General features: G+C 33.5%; 3 pseudogenes; 2 read left to right on the top strand and 1 right to left on the bottom strand.

Annotated features, from left to right (window-relative positions):
* LOC147395025 (cytochrome P450 71AP13 pseudogene) overlaps positions 1–16,485 on the bottom strand; it is a 46,826-nt pseudogene extending 30,341 nt beyond the window's left edge.
* On the top strand, positions 272–6,910 carry LOC147395027 (cytochrome P450 736A117 pseudogene; annotated as a pseudogene).
* LOC147395026 (cytochrome P450 736A117 pseudogene) lies at positions 13,622–14,575 on the top strand (annotated as a pseudogene).
* Positions 16,486–16,780: the final 295 nt, after the last annotated feature.

Below are 16,780 nucleotides of genomic sequence, written 5' to 3'. Positions count from 1 at the left end.
GGTTCTGTGTATACCATGATGCCAGCTCAGTGTCGAACGCAGTGTCTTAAACAATCACTCTATCATTGTTAAATTTATAAAAATTATTTTCCCACAATCATTTTTTCAAGGAATTCATATTTCTTGAAAATCAATTCCAGGATGAATGTTTTGGTGGTCCAACAAAGATTATAACCATAAAAGATGATGTCTTCCTATGCCGCCAACCTCACTTGAGCCCTATAAAGAGTTTCCTCATCATGTTCTGTCCATGTTTCAAAGAGGAAAAAAAATGTCTTCTACACTTAAAGGGTTAGAACAACATCTTCCCTCACTGGATCTTCTTTCTCTCTCACTATTTCTTTTCTTGGTTTTCCTTCTTATATTCAAATTATTCTCTAGAGCTGGTACTAGAAAACTAAAACTGCCACCTTCACCTTTCAAGCTTCCTATCATAGGGAACCTACATCAACTAGGAACCCTTCCTCATCGGAATCTTGGATCACTTTCTCAAAAACATGGTCCTCTAATGATCATTCACCTTTGTCAATCCCCAACTCTTGTGGTATCATCCGCTAATGCAGCTCGTGAGATTATGAAAACCCATGATCTTGTCTTCTCTAGTAGGCCAAGCGTGAACTTTGCCAAGCGACTTTTATACAATAAGGACATTGCTTTTGCGCCTTATGGTGAGTACTGGAGACAGATGCGCATGATTTGTATACTACAGCTTCTTAATACCAAAAGGGTGCGATCATTTCGATCAATAAGAGAAGAAGAGACGGCATTAATGATCGAAAAGATGCATGGATCGACTTTTGTGAATTTGAGTGAAACATTGTTTTCCTTCACCAATGATTTAATTTGTAGGGTTGCATTGGGAAGGAAGTGCTGTGAGAAGGATATTGGGAAGACGTTGAAGGAGTTTGTGTATTTGCTTGGTGTTTCGATGTGGGAGACTTCATACCATGGCTTGCTTGGGTGAACAATTTTAATGGTCTAAATGCAAGGGTGGAGAAGTGCTTTAGAGAATTGGATTGTTTTCTTGAAGGAGTAATTGAAGAACATGTTCGAAGTAGGATGAGAAATGGCGGCGGCGGAGGTGGTCAGAATGGTTGTGAAGGTGTGGAGGACTTTGTGGACGTAATGCTTGCAATTGAGAAGGATACCTCACTTGCTATTCCAATTGAGAGAGAGAGTATCAAAGCTGTTATCCTGGTAAGCTCTGTTTCAAAACTCAGATAAGTTGATTTAACTCAATTTAATTTGGAGATGACTCGGTGCTTAAACTCGTTTGAACCAAATTGTTGCAACTCAGAAATTTGTCCAAGTGATCTCGGAAATTTTCCAAGTTGAGTCATAAACTCGACTCGTGAGTTATGTCATCAAATTTTATAGTTTTTCCAAAAACAAATAAAATTGATAAGAGTCGTCTCATTCAAGATCTAAGATGACTTCTATATTTTGAAAATATCCGCTGGAATAATGCTGAAGTGACCTGAAGGGTGTACCTTAGATTGCACTTTCCTAAAGTGGAAGTGTCTAGAAACCATAGATGCTTTTCATCGAGATACGAGTGAAAAACATCTATGGTTCACAACAAGAAAGTGTGATATGAGGTACAATCTTGATGTCAATCCAGCATGACTTTATCTGCTGAGTAAACGAAACTAAGTGGATTCAATTAGGTTTTGTATAGGGACCGACTATTTGATCATCACAGGTTGGGCTGGAAATGTTTTGAAATATACCTAATGTCTGAATCGATCTAATCCGAAAAAGAATGAAAAATTGGATTTGGATTGAAATCTAAGATCTGATACGATTTTGGATAGATTTCGGATGTACCCCAATCCACTCTGAAAAATCCGAATATTTTTTTATTATTCATAATTTCATACAAATACATATAGATAACATATTTTAGTCTTTTAGATTTCCCTTTGTATGTATAGTTGAAAAGTGGATTTTTTTAAAAAAAATTTGAATATTGATAATTTGAAAATACATCATGTATTCGGATCAGATCGGTTTCAGATTAAGGATGAAATAGACCAGATTTGGTTAGCAGATTTATTAGACCAATCGGAATGGATCAGATTGGGGACAAGATTAATATTTTTTTTCAAATCGGTATTAGAGTGGTACTGATCCGGTACCGAATCAATCCATTGCAACCCCTAATCACAAGACATCAATTGCAACCCAACCTTAAAATAATATAAACCTTTTAAAAATTCTTACCAATTGCCCCTCTCTATCTGTTTTAATTTAACTAATCTCGAGAAATTAAAAAAAAAAAAAGATTTAAACTTTTAAAAGAATGCAACTTCTGAATTATAAAAAGTAAAGTCGTGTTACACTAATTTAAGCTTTCAAAAGAATTTAACTGCTTTTTTTTTTTGGTGCAATCATATTAAAGGCTTCAAGTCTGGGGATTTTTACCGAAGAGAGGTACACATGTAGGAATCGACTTGAATTAGAAAAAAAAATTTAAGAGTACAAATTCTACAAATCAAATAACGCAATATACCCGTTGAGAGATGTTGTGATTAATATTGATTACAAGAAACTTCTTCTCAATATAGATTATTTTCGAAAAATGGGTTTTCAAGGAAAATATGCCTAGGTGTTTGATGGCACATAGGAAAATATCGAGAGAGAGCGAGTTTTTAGACTTACAGGTGTGGTAATTCCACATGAACATCATTTGTGCGTTAGGTTGCATAACAGATAATATTTCCCCACCTTAAAGAAAAAATATTGATCTCTGGAACAATTAATTCATTGTTCTAAATGATATGCAAAATCATTTTCCCAATCATATAGACCCTAATGTTTAGCAATGTTCTTATCTGAATATGTAGTTTCTACTCAAATTTTTATTTTTATCTAATCTTGCAGGATATGTTTGCTGCTGGAACTGATACATCACATACACTCCTAGAATGGGCTATGGCGGAACTTATGAGACACCCAAAGATTATGAAAGAAGTACAAGAGGAGATAAGGGAGATAATTGGTACAAAACCAAATATCACCGAGGAAGATCTAGCCAAGATGCACTACTTACAATTGGTGATCAAGGAGACTTTAAGATTACATCCTCCGGCACCTTTACTAGTTCCGCGATAATCAATCCAAAATGTAAAAACTACAAGAGTATGACATTCCTGCCAAAACTAGAGTTTTCATCAATGCTTGGGCTATCGGAATGGACCCCATAACATGGGAACAACCCGAGGAGTTTCAACCGAAGAGATTCTTGAGTACCTCTATAGATTACTTAGGACAGGATTTTGAGTTCATTCCATTTGGGGCAAGAAGAATGCACTTTTCAATTGCTAGTGCTGAAATTGCATTAGCTAATCTTCTATTCCAATTTAACTGGAGTTTACTAGAGGGAGTAAGCGAGGAGTATTTTGATTTAGCCTATATATAGTCTCTTTGTATTTAGGTTATATTATCTTTTTGTATTCAATTGCATTACGTATAATTAATGAAACAGCAGTAGCCTCCTCTTCTTCTTTGTTTCTCTGGATTGTTTAACATGGTATCAGAACTTTCATGGAACGAGGCTTAATCTCACACAGAGTTTTTGGTTATTTTTTTATTTATTTATAGAAAAGGGATGATTTCAATAGGGTTTTCATTTAATTTCTGCAATCTGATTTTTCGTTTTCCTTTCTTTTTCGATCTACTTATCTTTGTTTTTTTTTTTTTTAATTGTGACTACTAAAAGAGACGATTCGCTTCAATCTGTGAGTGTGCGGTTGGATGGAAAGAATTATTCGTATTGGAATTACGTGATGAGAAATTTTCTTAAGGGTTAAAAAGATGTGCTGATATGTTAGTGGAACTTCTGTGAAACTTAGGGATACCGATGTGGGTTTTGTTGATTTGATAGATGCTTGGGAAGCAAACAATGCAAAAATTATTATTTGGATTAACAATTCTGTTAAGCATTCCATTGGTACACAGTTGGGGAAGTATGAGACAACAAAGGGGGTTTGGGATCATTTGTAAAGGTTATTTACTCAGTCAAATTTTGCAAAGCAATATCAATTGGAGAATGATATACGAGCTCTTCAGCAGAAGAACATGAGTATTCAGGAGTTTTATTATGCTATTATAGATCGTAGACATCAATTGGCTCTTACAGAATTGATAAAATTAAAGGCATGTGGTGCCCATATTGCTCGTAAAGAGCAGCAACGATTGGTATAGTTTTTAACGGCCCTTCACAGTGATTTTAGAGAATTGTCTGAATGCAAGGGTGGAGAAGAACTTTAGAGAATTGGATTGTTTTCTGTAAGGAGTTATTGAAGAACATGTTCAAACTAGGAAGAGAAATGGCGGAGGTGTTGGTTGACAGAATGGTTGTGAAGGTGTGGAAGACTTTGTGGACGTTATGCTTGCTTTTGAGAAGGAGCTCAATTGATATTCCCATTGAGAGAGGGTATCAAAGCTTTTATCCTAGTAAGCTATGTTTTAAAACGCGTTGAGTCTACCCAAAATTTGGATAAGTTGATTTAACTCAATTGATTTTCGAGATGACTCAGTGCTGAAACTCGTTTGACATTTAACCAAACTTTTTCAAGTCAGAAATTTTTCCTAGTCATCTCGGAAATGCACCAAGTTGAATCATAAGTTTGACTCATGAGTTATGCGATGAAATTTTATAGTTTTTTCCAAAAACAAATAAAATAGACTAAAATAGTCATCCCATTACTCTAGGAGACAACACGGCAAGATATTGAATGTTACTTGTCCATCACATAGACTCATTCAAGATCTAAGATGACTTCAATATTTTGAAAATATATGTCTAGTAAATAAAACAAAGTGTGTGTTTGGTAGCTCTTCTGAAGTTTGAATGGAGGTGGTCCACCTTTTAAATTCAGACTTCAAAAGTTTTATTTCTATTTGTTTTGTTTCAAGTTTCAGATTTCATAATCAAAATTCAAAAGTTTTGAAACAACTATGAGGGGGGTGCTGGATGAAACTTCTGAAGTCTGATTTCAATTTTTAGACTTCAGATATATCAAGACTTCAGACTTCAGAAGTATTACCAAACATAGCCTAAGTTGATTCAATTAGGTTTTGTACAGGGATAGACTACTTGATGATCACAAGACGTTAGTTGATTTTTTAACTTTTTAAAAATTCCTACCAGTTGCACCTCTCCGTCTATTTTTATTGCACCAATCTCAAGAAACAAAAAGGAAGATTTAAACTGTAAAAAGAGTGCAACTTTCAAATTAAAGAAGGCAAAGTCGTGCTACTCTAATTTAAGCTTTCAAAAGAATTGAAACTAGAAAAATTTTTTTTTTTTAGTGCACTCATATTAAGGGGTTCAAGAGGGATTTTTACTATAGAGAAGGGATACCCATGTGATGGGAATTATAAAAAAAAAAAAGTTTGGGGATCAAGTAGCACTATTGATACATCCTAGAAAAAAGACTTTAGGCATCATTTTTAAATTATGTCTATAAGAAAAAGTATTGTATATAGGGGTGATGTCTATTCCTCATATGAAAAAGTGAATGTAAAAGGTGACTTTTAGACACCGATTTTTCCAAAACCAATGTTTAAAGATCAAACATAAACCGATGTTTAAATTCCCATACTTTGTCACACGATCCCTCCACCCCTGAAAAATGCACTTCAAATTTAAAAACTAATGTTTATTTAAAAGAAGGTGATGTCTAAAGGTTTTTTTTTTTTTTTTAGTAGCAGTTGAGATCATTTTGTTTTTGTTTTCATTGGAGTTGGAGTTGGTTACTCTTCTATCATCAACTTTTAGGAGTAAGAGTCCATAGACCACTTCTCAAAGTCGAATTCTCAAGAATGCAAATTCTGCAAATCTAATAGGGAACTATATTCGTTGAGAGATGTTATGATTGACACCAAAAAATTTAATTTCTCAATGAAATTATTCTTGAAAAAATGGATTTTCAAGGAAATCATGCATAGGTGTATGATTGCACATATATAGGAAGAGAGTGAGTTGTTAGACTTGTGGTGTGGTAAATCCACATGAATATCATTTGGGCATATGGTCAGATCAGATTATATATATTTTCCCCGCCTTAAAGAGAAAATATTGTTCTCTGGAAAAATTAATTTTCTTTCCTAAAATGTATGCCAAATCATTTTCCCACCTCGTTTCTTGCATAATGATACAGATCCTAATGCATAATGAATTAACATTTTCAGGGAAAACTATTTGTTCTGCCCAACCCCTAATGTTTCACAGTATCTATCAATGAATGTGTAGTTAAATTTTAAACTTTCTTATTTTTATTTACTTTTGTAGGATATGTTTGCTGCTGGAACTGATACATCACATACAATCCTCGAATGGGCGATGGCAGAACTTATGAGACACCCAAAGATTATGAAGGAAGTACAAGAGGAGATAAGGGAGATAATTGGTACAAAGCCATACATCACTGAGGACGATCTGGCCAAGATGCACCACTTACAATTGGTGATCAAGGAGACTCTAAGATTCCATCCTCCGGTTCCTTTACTAGTTCCGCGAGAATCAATCCAAAACGTAAAAATACAAGAGTATGACATTCCTGCCAAAACTAGAGTTTTCATCAATGCTTGGGCTATCAGAATGGATGTTGTAACATGGGAACAACCCAAGGGGTTTCAACCGAAGAGGTTCTTGAGTACCTCTATAGATTACTTAGGACACGATTTCGAGTTCATTCCATTGGTGGCAGGAAGAAGAGGGTGCCCTGGAATTCCTTTTGCAATTGCTAACACTGAAATTGCATTAGCTAATCTTCTATACCAATTTAACTGGAGTTTGCCCGAGGGAGTAAGCGCGGTGGATTTTGACATGGCTGAATGCTCAGGTCTAGCAGTCCACATGAAATCTCCACTTGTTGTTGCAACTACACATCACTCTTACTAAAGCATTGATTATCACATATAACCTTAAAAATATTCGGTTTAGAGGGTGATACCTTCTAGTATTTTTATTAGTATTGGAACATAATTTTAATGTTGAATAAGTAATGAAGTTTGGTTTATTAGATGTATGCAGTATTGAAGCATGGTTTATATACTTTTATATTTCAAAAGAGTTATTCTTTGGGATTTGATCATTGGACGCCATTCGTTATTATTTACTTACCACCCATATTTGGGCTTAAAACCATGTCTCAGTCAGTTGAAATATTGCAATATTAAAGCAAACCTTGAGGTTGTGGTTTCAAATCAAACTTACCCATCAAAACAAAAGAGAGTCGTGCTGGAGTGACTTCATGATGGTACCGCATATCACACATCTTGACATGCAAGTGTGTAGGAATCATAGATGCTTTTTGACTCATATCTCGATGAAAACATCTATGGTTCCTACACATTTTCACATAAGGATGTGCGATGTGAGGAACAATCTTGAGGTCATTCAGGATTATTTAAAAAAAAAAAATAATAACACAGAAAAAGGTGGATCAGAATTGCTAAGAGCTCTTAAAAGGATTAGGAAACTAACTCCACCGCTAAAATATGCTAGCGTAATGGAAATAGAGATCTGAAGCTTCTAAATTTGAGTGTGTCCAAATGTGTTATAACCCAATTAACCTCGAAGAAAAATTTATTTATTTATTTATTTATTTCAAAAGTCTAATTTTTTTTGTCAAAATTGGAAATAGCAAAGAGACAAAATTGCACACAAGGATTTATATGATTCAGCATTGTACCTAGGTCCACGGGACAAAACAAGAATGATCACTATTTTATTATATGTTTTATAATCCTAGAGATCTCTATTTATAAAACCGGTGGTTACTAAAACACATAAATCTTCCCCAACATAAAATACCTTTTGGATGTCATTTGGGCTCGGACTTGTAATCTCGTTAGATGTTACTTCTTTCTCTTGAGTGTATATAATTCCATCGAACTTCTAAAAAGATTTAGATGAGAAAAATCTATAAATGGGTGGTTTCACAAAAGCCTTCCAGCAATTCTATATACGTATCTTTTCGATTGTTAATACTGTAAATCAAAAAGGAAAGGATGAAGGATAGTAGCAAAATGTCATCCAACTTTTGTAAAAAAATCAGAGAAAATCCCCCAGAGGTGGATTTGTCAAGAAGAAATAATCAGCGAAAGTTTTTTTTTTCCGGGATTAGGCGAATCTGATTTTTTTTTGTTTGAGAGGGGGGAGGGGGGGGGGGGGGCAATATTTTTAAAACTGAACAGAAGATCCAACAAAAAAATTTCTTAATTGATCGGACTGTGATCCAACCGAGGTTTAATTTGATCATATCGATTTCTATTTTTATATATATAATTTGAAAAAAAAAAAATTAACTTTTTTTATTGATAAACAGGGGTTGATGGGACCCCTCTCAAAAAACACTACCAATGAGTGTAAGAACAAATAAGATCTTCCACCACTATGCGAAGAAGGTCTTGAGGAATACTAGAAGCCGCCTCTATTACAAAAAAAAATCATTAGAGTATGTTTTTAAACTCGCTAAAAAATTCAAACTCACATGTTGCAAAGGCTACAGATAAGGATCGGATCTCCTTCACCTTCTGAGAATACTTCCAACTAAAAAATTAATGTATGATAAATTTAATATTTTTTCAAATATTACTTATAAAATCCATGAAGAACATCAATAAGTCAAAATATTTAGATAAAACAAATATGAAAATCTTCTATTATTATTATTATTTTTTTTTAATTTCAAAATGTAAATTTATACGAATATTCATAATTTTACATTAGTTAAAAATTCTAAAAAATATATGTAATTTATGATCTAAGAACCTAATAAAATACATGATTCAGATTGATGTTAAAAGAAATCAATTTTTTGAGTTTGTTTTAAGATTTCTTTAAAACACTACACACACAAAAAAAATAAAAAACAATAATTTACAGCATCTTATATGTTTAATAATTTAATAACAAAATTTCTTAAAAACAAAATAAAAAATCATTTATAAAGGAATCGTTACAAACCCACAACTCACAACTTATGCCGTAAAAAAAGAACACTTCCCTTACCAACTGAGTAAGGTTTCAAATATTACAATGGGTTGTTGGGCTCAAATGGATAACCAAATTGGACGGTTACCGAACTCCCAAACTTAAAATTAAAATTCTAACAAAGAAAATAAAGGTTTTTTTTTTTTTTTCTTTTTCAAAGTTCATAGAATTTTGTCATGTACATCCTTGTGGCATTGGATTATGTTTTTGGGTGCCACAAGCAGAGCTCAATGATTCTTAGTAAGATTTCAAATCTTACTAAGTTAGTAAAGGTAGATTTACTTTAAAAAAATAACATATATGTTGTTTGAGTTGTAATAAGTTAAAGAGTTTACATTCAATTTTACGAACAAATTTTTATAAATATCATCGGTTCTATCTGATCAACCATTTTTGCGAAAAATCTGACGGTTCTTAACTACATTACTGTTTTCAATGAACCAGATCGATAATTCTACAAAATCTAGTCGGATCCAGTCTAACTGTAGACCTGATCCGATTTTTAAAACACTGCTCTGTCGTACTATTTCCCAATGAATGTTAAATACTACAAAATTAAAGGTTAAAAGGAAAATCAAACACTTCAAGCATGTGAGGACCATGATGAAGATCAGATTTGAAAAAAAAAAAAAAAAATTAAACCTGATCTAAGGTTTTGAAAATGGACCCGCTGAACTCCAGTTTTTTTATGGCGTGGCACTCCCTCAAAATCCTAAAACTAAAAATCAAACTCTTTTTAAGATTTTCGTACAAAATTTATTTTCTCAAAGAATTCTTATTTTCTTGAAAATAAAGTTTTGTACTCACTTTCTAATAGAGGAATATCATATGGCTTCTTACTCTCATAAATAAAAGAGATGGTTCCTTTTACGTAAGGGTCAATTTTTTAAGAGATTTTTATAGATTATTGATCATTGGACATCAATATTCTAGAAGGATCAAGAAATCTATTTCACCATCACTAACTACGAGGGATAGAATCCACTCCCATCAGGATCGTTCACGTCATATCAATCATCGTACTTCCCAAGATATATATATTCTATCAAATCAGGAAAGAATCTTAATATGACAAGTTTTTTAATTCTTTTTGATAATTACTATATTTCAATAGGGATGGATATGATTGTAGGCATCAAAATACAAGTGGGCCACGTTGCCTTCCAAACTAACGAAAAACTTTTAAATCTAAAATGGGCCCACACATCTAAATTACGGCCCATTGATTTGGATGAGCCTTATTGAGTTTGGATTTTCCCAGATAAAACCTATGATCAAACAAATCCAAGTGATCCGTATTAACTATTGGCCCATACACCTAACAAATGGGTTAGCTCATGGTTAAGTCCAAACCACACTTAAATGGGTTGGATCAACACTCAAATACCATTTAAATTGATTATATAAAATTCGGATAACTTGAAGGTATATTTGAAAATATCAATTTACCCTAAGTCTATAAATACCAGAGCCTCCTTCATTTGGAGGATGGTGATCACTTTCTCTAAAAAGATCGAAGTTCTCCTTTTAAAGAAGAAGCTCTCAAGCCCACCTTTAGAAACAAAACAAAGTTCTTCAAAAACTCAAACTCTAATTAAAAAGAAGATCAAGTCTAAAGTTTTTCTTTGAAAGTTAATAAATCATTCTCAATCGATAAAGTGTAAAGCTCAAGGAGAAGAAAATCTACAAAAAATCAAGCATCAAAATTAACCATTTACATGTCAAAAGTCGCATTCTCAACCGATCACGCGTGAAGCCCAGAGAGAAGAAAGTTATGCACATGTCACTAGCTTTGCTTTTGTACTTGATTGTTAATAAGAGAAAAATATAGAGATTTTTATTCTCATTTTCATCAAAATTAATCAAAATCAATTACGATCTTATTTCATGAATCTCAAAATAGATATGCAAAATTTATTGTCGATAATGACAATTGAAATCTAATTAGGATTATGTTTCATTTTTAAGTGGAAGGTTTTTTTTTTAATCCATTTAAAGGATTAAAGGTCATTGTAAAAGGGAAACAAATAATAGCAAAAGATAGTTTTGGGGGAAAGTGGAGATGGAAAATGGGTAGCCAAATAGTGAATACAATCATGCAATATTGGACTATGAATTATAGTGGAATATCTCCTTGAACCTTTGAATGTAGACACCTTTGCCGAATCTTGTAAAAACTCTTGTATTCTCTCTTTAAAATGTTTTTTGTATTATATATACAATTTGTGTGTGAGATCTTGATCTAGACTGAGAGCACGAGGTGGACGCAAAGAATTACATCTACACTATTACATAAACAAATGGTTAAATTCAACGCCAAATTCTGAAAAGTTTTGCTAAATCTAAGGAAATTCAAGGGACCTTGGCATCGAATGTAGACCTTTTTGCTTGTAGTAACACCCATCCTACTAAAGAGAGAGAAGAAAATGTGTGATGATCAAGGTTGACCAAAGGGGAGATTTCTACTACAGGTCTATCATTATTGTTCTTGATTCAATCCTCAAAATCAATGGCAAAAGGTACAATCTAATCTTTCTTTAATTGAATAAAAGAATTGATGTAATCTTTTTAGTGGTATTGGATTCAACAATCATACAAAGAGGTATCAAGATAAAGGATAAAATTATTTTTCATATTGTATAGACATGATTCGTGATATCAAAAAGTAATTTAAGTCATATGGTTAATGTAAAATCTTATCTTGATGGAGTCAATAAATACACTAACCATAGTAATTGAAAATGGAAAAACATTGATCACAAGGTGATCGTACACTATTTGACAGAGAGAAATCATAAGACTAATGATAATTTGATGTTCTTTTTTCAAATGCCCCCTAACGATCCTTGACATGGTAGTTATAGAATTGTAAGTATTTTTCTTGTGTATCTTGAGTAAAAGGATCTCTGGTTCTATGATGGGAATATACAGGGGCATCCGAAAAAAATAGCGTCAGATTATCACGAGTCAAATCATAAACCTAAAAAAAATTGAATAATATTAAAAGGTGCTCGTTGTGTAGATTACCAATAAAAATAACATAACAAAATATATAAAACCTTCACAAAAAAAGGATCGATTGGATCCAACAATTTCTTTTGACTTAAAATAGTTAATTAGGTTCAAAGTATTCAAAAAAATTAAATTAAAACTAATCTAAAATAAAATAGAATGTGATTTACAATGAAAAAACTAGATTAGTCGAATCCACCAAAATAATTCACCTTATCAAGTTATTTATTTCTTATTATCTCAATCCAATTAACAAAGTTATTGTTATTGAATCAGAAGATGAAATCTATTCATCCAAATATTAATCCCAAAATTTTATGATAATATTTAATAATACGAAATTAAAGATAAAATATTTAATCTCTAATTAAGTATAATTTTACTTGATCTTATCTAAGTGTAAACTATCAAATTCATGTGATTACTTATTTTATTTAATAATTACTACTTAAGAAATTGACATCATAATAAAAAATCCATCCATAATCGAAATAAATAACTATCTAAGATGATCATGTTTGGGCTTCGTTGACTTTTCTAATAGAAATCTAGCCACAAATCATATCAAGGACAATAAAAAGAAAATAGAAATAAAAGACTAGTAGATTAGGGAAGAGAAAAAAAAAATATCTTTATTAATTTTGACTTGAATCTGGTAGATTAATCCTTCTATTTAGAATGCTTCTATAGAAACTAACCTAAAAACTATAAACTAATAAAAGAGAGAGAGTTGGAAGATTATTCTTATCCTTATTTTTTTCTCTCCCCTTTCGATCTCTTATCTGGCCTTTTATTTATAGAGATCAGATTAGGATTTATCTTGAATTCGGATTACTTTTGTGTTTTAAAAAAACCTAATTTGTTTCGATATGAATCATGCTGCCTTACTAATGTACAAATCTCGAGAAAAAACTTTTCGACATCACCACACCACCCAAGGGTTCATGGGACTGTAGTACTTGTGGGCCCAATTGACTTAAATGTAGGTCTGCAACTTTGTCTTAGGTCCTGGATTGCAATGCACATCTTCATTCATCCTGGTTTATCCTTTTAACTCTCACAATTTTGACTTATTACATGTAAATAATCATAATTAGTCTGAAATACATAATTTATTTAAAAACAATAATATTTATGGATTATCAATGTATTTTGTCTATTTAGGGGATTTTATTTTCAACATTAAATTCTCTCTAAATAGAGCCCTCAAATCAACTTTCTAAGCCCTGATCAAAAGGACTTCCTGTGACATTACGTTAAACACTATGCTAACATGGAGGTGTGTATAGAACCAAGGATGATTTTCGTTGAAATACAAAAAAGCATCTATGGTTCTGTGTATACCATGATGCCAGCTCAGTGTCGAACGCAGTGTCTTAAACAATCACTCTATCATTGTTAAATTTATAAAAATTATTTTCCCACAATCATTTTTTCAAGGAATTCATATTTCTTGAAAATCAATTCTAGGATGAATGTTTTGGTGGTCCAACAAAGGATTAGAACCACAAAAGATTATGTCTTCCTATCCCGCCAACCCACTTGAGCCCTATAAAGAGTTTCCTCATTATGTTCTCTCCATGTTTCAAAGAGGAAAAAAAAATGTCTTCTACACTTAAAGGGTTAGAACAACATCTTCCCTCACTGGATCTTCTTTCTCTCTCACTATTTCTTTTCTTGGTTTTCCTTCTTATATTCAAATTATTCTCTAGAGCTGGTACTAGAAAACTAAAACTGCCACCTTCACCTTTCAAGCTCCCTATCATAGGGAACCTACATCAACTAGGAACCCTTCCTCATCGGAATCTTAGATCACTTTCTCAAAAACATGGTCCTCTAATGATCATTCACCTTTGTCAATCCCCAACTCTTGTGGTATCATCCGCTAATGCAGCTCGTGAGATCATGAAAACCCATGATCTTGTCTTCTCTAGTAGGCCAAGCGTGAACTTTGCCAAGCGACTTTTATACAATAAGGACATTGCTTTTGCGCCTTATGGTGAGTACTGGAGACAGATGCGCATGATTTGTATACTACAGCTTCTTAATACCAAAAGGGTGCGATCATTTCGATCAATAAGAGAAGAAGAGACTGCATTAATGATCGAAAAGATGCGTGGATCGACTTTTGTGAATTTGAGTGAAACATTGTTTTCCTTCACCAATGATTTAATTTGTAGGGTTGCACTGGGAAGGAAGTGCTGTGAGAAGGATATTGGGAAGACGTTGAAAGAGTTTGTGTATTTGCTTGGTGTTTTTGATGTGGGAAACTTCATACCATGGCTTGCTTGGGTGAACAATTTTAATGGTCTAAATGCAAGGGTGGAGAAGTGCTTTAGAGAATTGGATTGTTTTCTTGAAGGAGTAATTGAAGAACATGTTCGAAGTAGGATGAGAAATGGCTGCAGCGGTGGTGGTCAGAATGGTTGTGAAGGTGTGGAGGACTTTGTGGACGTTATGCTTGCAATTGAGAAGGATACCTCAGTTGCTATTCCAATTGAGGGAGAGAGTATCAAAGCTGTTATCCTGGTAAGCTCTGTTTCAAAACTCAGATAAGTTGATTTAACTCAATTTAATTTCGAGATGACTTGGTGCTTAAACTCGTTTGAACCAAATTGTTGCAACTCAGAAATTTGTCCAAGTGATCTCGGAAATTTTCCAAGTTGAGTCATAAACTCGACTCGTGAGTTATGTCATCAAATTTTATAGTTTTTCCAAAAACAAATAAAATTGATAAGAGTCGTCTCATTCAAGATCTAAGATGACTTCTATATTTTGAAAATATCCGCTGGAATAATGCTGAAGTGACCTGAAGGGTGTACCTTAGATTGCACTTTCCTAACGTGAAAGTGTCTAGGAACCATAGATGCTTTTCATCGAGATACGAGTGAAAAACATCTATGGTTCACAACAAGAAAGTGTGATATGCCGTACAATCTTGACGTCAATCCCGCATGACTTTATCTGCTGAGTAAACAAAACTAAGTGGATTCAATTAGGTTTTGTTTAGGGACCGACTATTTGATCATCACAGGTTGGGCTGGAAATGTTTTGAAATATACCTAATGTCTGAATCGATCTAATCCGAAAAAGAATGAAAAATTGGATTTGGATTGAAATCTGAGATCTGATACGATTTTGGATAGATTTTGGATGTACCCCAATCCACTCTGAAAAATCCGAATATTTTTTTATTATTCATAATTTCATACAAATACATATAGATAACATATTTTAGTCTTTTAGATTTCCCTCTGTATGTATAGTTGAAAAGTGGATTTTTTTTTAAAAAATTTGAATATTGATAATTTGAAAATACATCACGTATTCGGATCAGATCGGTTTCAGATTAAGGATGAAATGGACCAGATTTGGTTAGCAGATTTATTAGACCGATCGGAATGGACCAGATTGGGGAGCTTTGATACTCTCTCTCTCAATTGGAATAGCAAGTGAGGTATCCTTCTCAATTGCAAGCATTACGTCCACAAAGTCCTCCACACCTTCACAACCATTCTGACCACCACCGCCGCCGCCATTTCTCATCCTACTTCGAACATGTTCTTCAATTACTCCTTCAAGAAAACAATCCAATTCTCTAAAGCACTTCTCCACCCTTGCATTTAGACCATTAAAATTGTTCACCCAAGCAAGCCATGGCATGAAGTCTCCCACATCGAAACACCAAGCAAATACACAAACTCCTTCAACGTCTTCCCAATATCCTTCTCACAGCACTTCCTTCCCAATGCAACCCTACAAATTAAATCATTGGTGAAGGAAAACAATGTTTCACTCAAATTCACAAAAGTCGATCCACGCATCTTTTCGATCATTAATGCAGTCTCTTCTTCTCTTATTGATCGAAATGATCGCACCCTTTTGGTATTAAGAAGCTGTAGTATACAAATCATGCGCATCTGTCTCCAGTACTCACCATAAGGCGCAAAAGCAATGTCCTTATTGTATAAAAGTCGCTTGGCAAAGTTCACGCTTGGCCTACTAGAGAAGACAAGATCATGGGTTTTCATAATCTCACGAGCTGCATTACCGGATGATACCACAAGAGTTGGGGATATACAAAGGTGAATGATCATTAGAGGACCATGTTTTTGAGAAAGTGATCCAAGATTCCGATGAGGAAGGGTTCCTAGTTGATGTAGGTTCCCTATGATAGGGAGCTTGAAAGGTGAAGGTGGCAGTTTTAGTTTTCTAGTACCAGCTCTAGAGAATAATTTGAATATAAGAAGGAAAACCAAGAAAAGAAATAGTGAGAGAGAAAGAAGATCCAGTGAGGGAAGATGTTGTTCTAACCCTTTAAGTGTAGAAGACATTTTTTTTTCCTCTTTGAAACATGGACAGAACATGATGAGGAAACTCTTTATAGGGCTCAAGTGAGGTTGGCGGCATAGGAAGACATCATCTTTTATGGTTATAATCTTTTGTTGGACCACCAAAACATTCATCCTGGAATTGATTTTCAAGAAACATGAATTCCTTGAAAAAATGATTGTGGGAAAATAATTTTTATAAATTTAACAATGATAGAGTAATTGTTTAAGACACTGCGTTCGACACTGAGCTGGCATCATGGTATACACAGAACCATAGATGCTTTTTTGTATTTCAATGAAAATCATCCTTGGTTCTATACTCACCTCCATGTTAGCACAGTGTTTAACGTAATGTGATAGGAAGTCCTTTTGATCAGGGCTTAGAAAGTTGATTTGAGGGCTCTATTTAGAGAGAATTTAATGTTGA

This window comes from Akebia trifoliata, chromosome 9, assembly GCF_017979445.1.
Source record: "Akebia trifoliata isolate Shusen 1 chromosome 9, ASM1797944v1, whole genome shotgun sequence".
Taxonomy (NCBI): Eukaryota; Viridiplantae; Streptophyta; class Magnoliopsida; order Ranunculales; family Lardizabalaceae; genus Akebia; species Akebia trifoliata.
The sequence above is the reverse complement of the archived record's forward strand: the minus strand, read 5'-3'. Positions and strand labels throughout refer to the sequence as shown.